Raw genomic sequence first — 11,869 nt, 5'->3', positions numbered from 1 at the left:
ACTCCACCCTCTTCCTCATGTTCTGCTCCTCTTCTGGGACACCTTGAGGCTTGGAGGCCCCTCCTGGGGGTCTCCTCTCGCTCCAGAAAGGGCAGGGCTGTCCTGAGAAGATGAGGCAGAGCAGCTCTTTAACAGCTGGCAATGTTTTTCTTTCCTTTGGGCTGGAGCTCTTGAACCCAGAGCACTTGGGGCCTCTCTCTCTGCCAGCCCTTCGTGCTCTGGGCTGCCTCTTTCCAGCTCTGGTGATGCCCTTTCAGGTCACTGAACTGCGGAGAGATGGATGGAATTGGGTCAGACGCCCCTCCTCCCCCCCCCCAAGAATTGGGGGTGTCGGCTTCTGAGTCGCTCTCTCTGCTCATCTCTTCTAGGTTCAGGTGCTTAAGATGCCTGATCAGCCGCAGCAACAGGCTGGCCCCCCTGCAAGGCCTGGAGCAGCCCGTGGCATCAGGTGAGCAAGTGGCCCTCCTTTTTGGGACAGAGGAGGGCAGGAATGGGCTGGGGGGGGCAGCTAGTCAAAAGATGCACAGATCCAACCCCAGGTCCATCTGGAGACCCCCGGAAGGAGCTGACTTTCCTCCTCTGCTCTCTTCCAGCACATCTTTGGCCCCTTGGATCTGCCCCTGAGCCTGGCCCTGGAAGCCCTCCTTCAGCTGAGGTGAGTGGGGTCTTTGGGGTGGGTGGGGTTGTGGGGCGTGGGGGCAGAACTCCAGGGGGAGCTCCAGGTGGGCAAAAGCAGGCAGGAGGAAGAAGGGGGAAACTTGGAGGAGGCAGCATCTAATCTCTTCCCTTTCTCTCTCCAGTTTCAGCTGCGATATGGTCAGTGCTATCCTGCATAGGATAATGGAGGCTGTTCTTGGGGGCGCAGAAAAGGAGGAGGACAAAGAGGTATGTCCTCTGCTTTCACTTCCCTTTGCACAGGACCGCTTTGGCCCAGACTGGCCCCTGACTCTGAGACGCTCTTTCCTCCTGCAGGACCTCCGATATTACGCCCTTTGGGGAAGTGAGGCAGAAAGGAAAGTAGTGGCCAGCAGCATTTCTCGTTTCACGAAGATTCCCCCACCTCAGAGTAAGTATCTTGATTTCTTGCATTCATTTCTTTGGTTGATTCCATCCCCCCCCCTCCCAAGAGCACATCCCCCAGCGACTTTTAACGCAGAAGATGCGGTGTATGCCCCTGGTGCCATGATGAGGCCAGAGGCTTTTCCCGCCCCCTTTCCTGGTGCTGCCCTTCCTGTCAGGGGAAAGGACCTCCCCACACTCACTCCTCTTTATTCACCCTCTTTTCCCCCTTTTCACTGAGCTTTTCATTAGGATATTCCTTCCAAATGACAAACTGGTCCAGGAAGAAGCAGCCTGGCGTGCCTTCTTTCTCACAGACATATGGAACATCTGACCCAGACAGGTGGCAGACAATTCTGCTAAATGAAGAAGGGAGGTGCGATTCTGTCAGGACAAAAGTAATTGGAAAATCTACCCTCTTGCGCTGACATTTAGTCCATGGAGTGACTAAAATAAGCCTAAGCTTTCTGTCACGAGAAAGAACAGTTGAGTGAATCCTGTGAATTGCTGCTTGTATCAAACCATCACTGTGGTATATATAGGAATAATAATAAATGTCTGTACCTTCTTAGGTGTGATAACCTGCATACATAAAACCAGTACTCTTTTACTGTGAAAATCACTTTAGAATTTGTCTCTATATAAAGATTTTTAATTTTTGGAAACTGTTGATATACACTATGTTGTACTGTGAAATTTGGGTATATGGACCACAATACAGCTGTGTGTGTATATGAGGCACAATAATGAGAGAATAGGATAGACTTCCCCAGCCTCTAGAGGTTTTGCACTAAAATGCCACCCCCCACCGGCCAACGAGAATGAATGCCTGCTTCACGAAACAAGGTTGTTATCCATAATTAGCCTTTCCCAGAGTGTGGCTTGTGATGTTTGAAAACTGCCCACTGTGTGGACAGGCACTGTCTGGAAGCAGCTTCTGGCGTGAAAAAGCAGTGTCAGGAGCAACTCCTTTGGCCTGGACTCCCTCCCTCCCTCCCTCCCTCCTGCGTTCTCGGGTCTGCTATGGCTCACCAGCTGGGTGGAACTGATGGGGCGCCTGCTGGAACTTTGTTGCTGTGTTTTTCTTGTGCTTCGAATTCAGCTTTCTGTTTAATGTTTGCATGTTGCCTAGAGAAGATTTTTCACTCTTAGACAAAGCCTACATAAGTAGTCCACTCCTGTTTTGCGTGCTTCTCTCCTCCCTGAGAAGGGAAAGAGCTGCCAATTTGCTTCTTCAGACCAGACGTTGCTTCTCCCAGGCGCCCTGTTTCTCTCTCCCTCAAGCACAGTAGCACTGGCTCCTGCAGCTTCCCTTAAGAAGCAGCCCTGTGGAACTTGGTCCAGGCATTCTGGATCCTAATACCCTTCAGATCCCACCAGTGCCTTTTCCCAGCCTCTTAGGAGGAGAGAGAAAGGAAGTGGTGAACTCGTGAGCTGTTGTCAGGAAGGATCAGGATGAAAGCTTTTTGAAGCCTGAAAATGTTTACTTCATGGAAAGGTTTTCTAAATTGAGGTTTATGGAATGCTGAATCTCTTAGGGTAAAAACCATAGAATACTATCTCCACAGCCGATCTTTCCATTACAATTGGCTCTAAAATGAAAATAGGAGGGCCGTGTGGCTTTGGGGGCAAGTGGTGTATTTTTCTGCAATAATATCTTTCCTTCCTGGAATGTTGCATACTTATTCCCCAATGATTGTTTAGGTTTCTTAATGTTCATGTGGCTTGTTTTCCCCACATGCCTGCATTCTAACTCTTGGGCAGTGGGTGCTTGTTTTTTGTTTTAAATTAAAATTAAAGTATTCTTGAAATGTCCCTGGGTCCTAATGGTGTTTTGTTCAATGTTTTTTACCAGACTACAGAACATTTCCAAAGGGAAGCCTCATCTGTTTCCTAGTTAGTCAGCATCAGGCTGCCATAGGAGTTTCCCATAACCTTATGGCCCTAAAACCATCCTGCCAGTGCTTTTATTTTAATTTGGGACAGGATTTTATTATTGGTTTTATTTATTTATTAAATTTGTATACCACCCTTCACCCAAAGATCTCAGGGTGGTTCACAGCATAAAAATAGAAAAATACCGTAAAACACAAAATACATAATAAGAACAAGAGCAAAGCAAACCAGTATCGCCCCTCCCCAAATCCCACAAACACATTTAAAATGATCCAGTGAAACATTTTCAACTGTAAGTCATCTTGGCTGTTCAGCAATATGAGTGGCAGTGCTGATGAAATATATAATACTTGATGCCAAAATAGGCTTCTAAGTGGTCTAACAATGAATAAAAACTAGGGACACAAACATTAGAATAGAAAAACCTGCTCTAATTAAAGTATACAATTAAACAATCCTATCAAAACATTAAATATAAATATCCATAACAAAGCTAGACCATGAAACAATCCAATTAATAAAAACCAAAGCAATTTAAATGAGGAACTCGAGAGCTCAATGGGATGCTGATATGTGCTGCTCTTCCCTCTTGAGCAACATGGTCAAATGCCCCCCCCCCCCAATATCTCTTGCCCACAAATAGGGTGGAGAATTTCAAGAGGGTATCTGTGCAGAGCTCCCAGAAAAGCCACTCCTTGATTTTGTGGCTCCTTCCTCTTCTTCATTCGATTGTAGCCTTGGCTGTTAATTTCTGAGAAGTTTAAAATGATTGTTACCCCTCATTGGCACCAAAGAGGGGCACCCACCACACCGAACACTTTAAAGAAAAAGTGGGTAACTGAATGATGAGTAGAGATACAATTCACACACACACACACACACACACACACACACACAGAGAGAGTGAGAGAGCTGGAGAAGGAGGAGAGGACACAGGGTGCAGAAAGAGCTGTGAGTGGAGAAGGGCCCTTTCACCATCCTCTGGACCCCCAGGGAAATTCAACAAACTTCCTGCGCCTGGAACTGGATTTGGAGAGTGAAGCTGAATGGGACACAGCTGTGGGCAGCCTGAGGAAGGGCCACATACCTTGAGCCTAGAAATGAAATAATCAATAATCAATCAATCACACATGTTTCGTAAGTGTCACATGAAATTGATTGGTATTAGCTGCCAGGACAGACAAGAAAGAAGAAACTTCCTGCTTGCATCACTAAGTTATGAGTCACCCTGACAGAAGTTGTGGCAATGGCCACTAGATTCAGTGGCTTGGAGGAAAAGATTAGACAAATTTGGTGGCTTTGAAAACAATCCACTTGCCCGTATCCCTCCCCGATAATTTTTCTGCAAACAGATTTTGTGTTTAGAACCCCAATAAGTTAGTAAAGCTGCAGTCCTAGGCACATGTGAGTAAATAGGATGCATAGGATTGATGACTAAGACATTGCTGGATCGGAACTTGTGAATGATATTAAGGGCTCTTGCTTTTTCTTGCACAAAGAATAGTAAACTGTTTGGGTTTTTTATGGGGGGCAGAGGCCACATCTTTCCTCTCAGTTGCGCACCTCTTCAAGGCATCAGTGTGAGGAGAGGTGACTCTGTTTATGTCATTCCTTCACTTCTTTGCACGCTTTTTAAATGAGGAATGAACAGCTTCTGTTGCAGCTTTCTGACATTTTATAGAAAAACATATAAGCACCTATTTCCCCTTCTTTTGCCCTGGAGACTTCTTGTGACTTTGCTGTTGGAGCAGAACTGCAATAACAGGCTCACTGTCATATGCCTGAACGTCTTTTCATAAGGAGTGCAGTCTACCGAAAAATACTGTGGCAGGTAGATTACACTTAAAGCAGAACCCTGTGTTAAATTTGGGGCTCTGTTAGTGTATAGTGGTCCTAATAAAAATGGAGAGCAGGTCTACAACAATCTACATTGTTTTTAGAAGATCTTACTGAGCAGTCTTCCAAAAGTGCATTTGTGAATGAAGTACATATGTGTGTCAGGGCTGGAGTCAGACGCAGGTCCACAAGAAAGAAGCAGAGTTTGTCAGAGAAGTTAACTCTTTAGTCAAAGAACTAACGGCATACAACTCAACATCACTTTCCAGCAAGTCTTGCCACTATAGAGCAGTTACCAGAACTGGTGGTGCCCTCCTTCTGCCAGCGCTAAGGCTCTTCCCCAATGGATGTTTCCGAAGCAGCCTGGGCACCTGTACTCTCTGTTCGGCTTTACGCACCATCCTGCACGTCCTTGAAGACAAGGGGCAAGGGGAGCTTGTTGCAGAAGGAGAGATAGATCTCCTGGGATTCTTCTGCAGCCTCTCCTCACCCTCCATCTGCTTCAGCCTATGAGTCTGAACTCCCCCTGACACAGGCTCTCCTTGCTCACTAAATCCCATTGCCTCTTCAGCATCCAACAACTTCTCGCCCCACTCTTCTCCTCTGACCTTTCCTTGGTGTGCGGCTCTTGGGGGCTTTTCCTGCCTCCCCCCCACCCCCACCCCCAATCTCCTGGCTCCTTCCTCCTCTGGGGTGTCCCTTGGGCTTCCCCAGCTAGTGCCTCCCACCACTCCTCTGCCTCCAGCCAGTCCCTGAAAATTACTGTATTTTTTGCTCCATAAGACGCACCTTTTCCCTCCTAAAAAGTAAGGGGAAATGTGTGTGTGTCTTATGGAGCAAATGCGGGGGGTGGGGGGGAGGCAGGAAAAGCCCCCAAGAGCCGCACACAAGCTCTGCGCGGCTCTTGCAGGCTTTTCCCCAGGAGGGAGAAGGGACTGACGCAGCCAGTCAGTCCCTTCTCCCTCCTCATAGAAAAGCCCGCAGGAGCCGTGCGCTACTTAAAGGGTGCGCGGCTTCTGTGGGCTTTTGTGGGAGGTGGGGGTATTGCCCGGCTGGAGAGGTTTCGCGCAGCTAAAGAGGAAGCCAAGACAGCTTCTTTGCTCTTTGGGGCTGGGGGGGGGGGAAACCCGGGCTTCCCCCGGCAGCCCCTGGGGTGGAAAAATAAATCCCCCCCCCTGATTTCCCCCTCTAAAAACTAGGTGCGCTTTATGGTCCTTATGGAGCAAAAAATACGGTAACAGGGGCACTAATATACAACCAGAATTTGAGTATGCGTCTACCAGAGGCCGGCAAAATGAGTCATTCCTAAAAGTTTTGTGTATTCCCTGTATATTTCACTGTGTGACAACACAAATGAAACATTTGTGCCATTGCAGTGATAAGGAAATTTGAGGATTCCCAGCATCTCATTTCTTTTTCATTTCACTTCTAATTTGCATACCCACTTTTCTATATTACTATACACAGGGTGGTTTACAAGATGAAGACACAACAAAGATTGCACACTTTACAACAGTCTGAACTAAGACGAAAATGTGATAATAAAAACATAACTTTAAAATAAAATCTTATATCAAATAAAGCAATATTCAATACTCTATTAGAATATACTAATACACAATAAAATTTAATATCAGCAAAAAATAATTAAACAGAAATTCTCAACAATTACAATAAATAATTTCTAAACTATAAATAAAAATAAAAATAACAAGTCACATAAAATACCAAATGGTATTTTATGCAAATAGTATTTTATGCATATAAACAGAAAAGCAAAGACACATAGCTTACAAAACTATTTTTTTTAAATTCTGGTTCTGGTGTCTCTTCACTCTCTTAGGCTCATGAATCAAGCAATAATCCGGCTCACAGCAAGCTGAAGCAAAACAGCATCTGGAAATGGCATGAAAACCCAGAAAAGGACCACATAACTGATGGAGCAGCTGGTAGAACAAGTAGGGAGTATTCAGGTTAATTAAATCCTTCTCTAATACATTTTGAACAGCAATCCAAATGGCAAGGCCTCTTTTGGCAGATAGGGAAATGTCCCCCATGGATCCGAACTGGGTCACAGATGCAGCATCTTTATAGTAAATGTGATCAATCCTGCTTGCTTAGAGACACTTCAACTTAATAATTCTAACTGAGCTGAAGAAAAGACTCACAGAGATGGAGGGGTCTTGCAGGTCACTCCTACAGTCCCCTGCTCACCGCAGAAAATGTGAGATAGCGCAGATAGAGCAACTTCTGCTCAAAGACCTCCAGGAGAAGAGGCCCATGACTACTCTACTCAACCCTTCAACTACTCTTACCACCTTTGAGAAATATCTTCTAACATTCTACTGAAATCCCCCCTCCTGCAATTTAAGATCCTGTGTTGTTACCTAGCCCTCGCATGACTAGTTTGCTAATGCATGTATGAGACTTTGTCAACTGCTTTGCTGAAATCAAGAAAAACTACATCCACTAACCTAGTGTCCCAACCAAAAAGAGAAATAAGATTAATCTGGCAAGATTTACTCTTGACAAGTCCATAATGGCTCCTAGTAATCATGACATTGTTATCAATATGCTTACAAATAGGTGCTTTATAATCTTCTCTAGTATAGATCAGATTGTGGGGTGTATAGGGTACGAAGGGTGGGTACTACATCTGGTGGGAGACACATTGTGCTCCTTTTGGGGTAGTTTGTCTGCCTTTGGTCCCCACCCGTCATTCAGCTCTCACCTGTGGCTCCTAGAAGGTGTCAGCACCTTAGGAAATAGCTTTGACTGACCAGATAAACCAGGTGAGGGTAGCTGATGGGTCTCAAACCTGTGGTGAGTTAGAGACTTCCCCTGCATGCAGAGACAGGCTCTGTCAGATTGAGTGGGCAGGGCCAGTGGTCAAGGAGGCAGTTTCTGCACATGCTGTAGAGGGAAGTGAGGGGCAGGTGGGGCTCATCAACCTAGGAAGACAGCCCATCCAGAAGAAGGAAAACTCTGGTCCTAAACATCCACTGCCTTGCGGGATATATTTGGGAGAAGGAGGAGTTAAGCAGTAAACCTTACACAAATCCAGTGTATAGTCCCTAAAATGGCACCTTGTACGCATCCCTCCAGCAACTCCTGCAGCCCAGTTGGTGCCAAACATATTGCCCTCCTTTCCTGTGGTCCAGTTCAGCCAGGCTGAAAGAGGGCAGTCCAGGACCTCCAGACACAATGCCCAGGCTTGTGGCCCTGGGAGGGCACTTCAGTGCTGTAACACAGAGATTTCACTTCACCCCTGGAGGCACACTCCATTGTCTCTCAAAACAGATGGATGCCGACAAGATCAGATAGACCAGCCTGTAATTTCTCAGTGCCTTCTTTCCCTTTCTTTGGAAGGTCACGCGGAGCATAGCAGGTGCACAAATACTTCAGGATCAGTTTATCAGTTGTAGGAAAAAAGGAGTAAAACATGAGGAAGCTCTCACATCTTGACCTCGAGAATGAGGCTGTCTCATGCTTTAAGCAGAGCATGCCATTAAGTCAGCAAATCTTGCATTCCTGTTCAATGCACCCATCCAATACATATGTTTGTTGTATTTGCATTTCACATTTTAAAATGTCCTTTTAGGACTAAGGGGGGGGGAGCATTCAGTCTTCACTCGGAGGCCAGATGAGATGACCAGCTAAACAAAAAGTTCTTGGCCTCATATTGTTGCTCTCTGATATAGGGTTATATTTTCTTTTCCCCCTTGGCTCAGCCTCTCCATTTTCTCAGAAAGAATCCTTTCTGTGTTACCTGTTCTTAAGGCACACTTCTCCACCCTCCATAGTTTTCAGGAAAAACCAAGCTAAAATTGGAGCAGTGGGAATCTTCTTTTGCAATCAGCTGTCCACATGGCCAGCCATGGTGGGCGGTTGCTTAGCAGCTAAGAAAAGATCCCTCCCGAAAGAATCAGAGCCCTGAGCATTGAGGGACTCTGCTTGGATGCTCAGTTGCACAGCTGAGAGTGGGGTGGTGGTTTTGTCTCTGCCTTCTTTGCTGGTGTGTGAGTATGAGGGACAGGGGGAGAGAGAGAGACTCCAAAGTCAAGCTACACAGAAAACAGTGAGTCCCAGAGAAGGTGGATAGCTTCTTGGACATGCACTTATCCATAAATGCCTAATCTTACAGTAAATGGGACTGGATTTGCTTATGTTGCACATACTAAGTACAACCAGATCAACTATGCGATCAAGCATACTTTGGTCACCCAGACCAAACCAAATACTGTAATTTTGCTCTATAAGACTCACTTTTCCCCCTCCTAAAAGGTAAGGGGAAATGTGTATGCGTCTTATGGAGTGAATGCAGGTTGCATAGCTATCATAGAAGCCAGAACAGCAAGAGGGATTGCTGCTTTCGCTGCGCAGCGATCCCTCTTGCTGTTCTGGCTTCTGAGATTCAGAATATATTTTTTTTCTTGTTTTTCTCCTCCAAAAACTAGGAGTGTCTTGTGGTCTGGTGCGTCTTATAGAGCGAGAAATATAGTACCTTGTCCATGTCCTTGGGCCTTACTAACTGAAACTCATCCACTGTAACTGGACTAGGGTTGCCACCTTTGGTTGGGCAAAATAAAGGACAGGCTAGGCAAAATACAGGACAGGTTGGTGGGGAATTTGGGGGCTAAAAATCCCTTTACCTGGTGCAGAAATGACTTCAAAGCTCTCCACCAGACAGAAGGGAACCAGAACCCTCTCTGCCCATTCAATTCACCTCTGTCCATACAAAACTCCTTTTCCCACACCAGACCAGGCCCCTGCAAAACCCCTGTCTTACTCTCTGACACCCCCCACAAAACCTGAGAGTCCACCGTAGCAGACCATTGCAATGCAACCCCCCTCTCTTGCTCTCCGCGACCCACCCCCTGCCCACACCAAAACTCTCTCTCAGCCCAACCCTACCCTCTGCCTGCATCCTGTGATAAATTTCTCCTCCTCATGAACCCACACTCTGCCCACACAAATTTCTGCTCAGGTTCTCACTCTCTTCCTCCCGCCGGACCAATAATCTAGGAACTTTCACCACTTTGTAACTAAGCTAATTTTTACTGCCTGTGCAACATTTCTATCTGATGCGTGTCCACATGCACCACACCTTTGAAGAGTCTGTAAGTATGCCATTTTTAACTTACCAAATGTGTGGTCTTTCCCCATGCTAGCAAAAATGAGAAACTTTGGAACTCACCCAAAAGGACAAATTTTAAAGGTCTGACAACCTAATATTTCCACACTTTGCTGCATATTTTGTGACTTTAAATCTCTGTTGGGGTTCTCTCACCTAAGAGAACTTGATCTAAACTTAGATCTTGGCACCCAGAAATTCTCCTTTCTATGTATACTGTATGTTTGCACCAACAAGTACAATCCTCAGAAGGAATCCCCCCCCCCCGCAATGCCCCCCCTCAAGCTGTATGTGCTAAAAACCTCTTTTTCACAAGCATTAAAGGTACAGGAGCCCTGGTCTCTTCCACTCCTGCCCAGGTCCATGTTTTCCTGCTTTTGTATGTGTGATTCATGTTGGAGGATATATCTGTATTTTGTGGAGAGATGATACTGAGCTTATTGTAGTGTTCAAAAAAATAATATAGCATTGTGTTTTGCTTTGGGGCATGTTTTCAATAGAAAATTGGCCAGCAAACCTATTCATATGCATATTTGCTCAGAATTAAGCCCCACCGTGTCCGTAATGGCTTGTTTCAAGGTATGTGCAGGATTACACAAAATGAGGTTCCCACATGTGACGAGGTAGTAGAATCAACTGATCTGGCAGACAAAGGCATGGGCTAGAAAAGTGAAACTGCTTTGTGAGGAAGGACAGTATATTTCATATCTATCCTCTTTCTCCTTATGTGATGTGTTAGAGGAGTGGGAGGGAGACTTTCATGACCGAAAAGCTTTCAGAAGCTATTTAGAGGCATTTCTGTGTGGTTTGAACAATAATTATAGTGATGCGTCTCACCTGCTGAGGTGGAAGTATGTGAAATGGAGCTCCCCGTATTCTTAACGCTAACCTGTATTATTTCCCATCTGAACACCTGCCTCAGAGCAGCAGGGGACAGAGGCTCAGAAAAGCACAAATATATTTTTTTCTGAATACAAGTCTGTGGTAAACAATCAGTTTCTTTAAAAGGATCTATTTAACCTAAAGCCCATCTCTTTTCTGGCTTTGCTCGACAGTTGGAATTGGAAACATTTTGGGCTCAGCTGTGGCCTTAACCTGCGCCCCCAACTTTTTATTCTTCCTCATCAAGATGATGCCAAAGAGACTTCTGACTCCAATTAAATAAGTTTGTTGGGAGGATGTGCTGCTCACAACGTAAGTTCCTTTATATTGTCAGCTTATTGATCTATCCAGCCCAGCATTGTCTCCTCTGGTGAGCCACAGTCCTCTCACCTTCCGAGCAAAGGACTTCCCAAACCCACTAAAAAACAAACACTAAACTAAGTAGATGTTGTGGAATGAACCCGAGGCCTCCTGCTTGCTCCCTTGTCACTTAGCTGTGGGGCTATATTCATGTAAACTGCAATATTCTTTGGATATCCCTTTTTGCTGGTGAAGTCTTATCCAAGAATGCTGAATAGATCCCCCCTATCCATAGGTCCTGGCGTCAAGAAAGTGATGAATGATGGGATACAAACTGAATCTTAAATAAAATATAGAGAAACCAATAGGCAATATATATTCTGAATACCAGGTACGAGGGACAAATAGAGAGGATTGGGAGTTGCTTTACATGCTATATCTGATTAAAGGGAGTGTCTTGCTGTTGATATTTGCAAGTCACTCTGGAAACTGTTTTCTCAGTGTGCATTAAAGTATTTTATTATGACTCTAAAGCATGGTGAATCAGTACATTAATACTCCATTATCTGTGCTTTTATAAAATAATGTCAAGCATGCTGAGTCTATATTGCATTATATTCTGCAGTGCAATTTAGATCCTTAGACTATATATATTTTCTAGATACGAATTCACACCAAGCCTATTTCCACAATTTGTGTGTACATGTACAGTTGTGATTCCAAGATGCATGTGGCTCATGCAGGAGATTTGATGTTCCTCAG

At 45.2% G+C, this 11,869-nt stretch overlaps 1 pseudogene; it reads left to right on the top strand.

Annotated features, from left to right (window-relative positions):
- The first annotated feature begins 276 nt into the window (after positions 1–276).
- Positions 277–4,047, top strand: LOC114597335 (uncharacterized; annotated as a pseudogene).
- Positions 4,048–11,869: the final 7,822 nt, after the last annotated feature.

This window comes from Podarcis muralis, chromosome 6 (assembly GCF_964188315.1).
Source record: "Podarcis muralis chromosome 6, rPodMur119.hap1.1, whole genome shotgun sequence".
Lineage (NCBI taxonomy): Eukaryota > Metazoa > Chordata > Lepidosauria > Squamata > Lacertidae > Podarcis > Podarcis muralis.
Note: the sequence above shows the minus strand (reverse complement) of the source record. Positions and strands in the feature narration are given on the sequence as shown.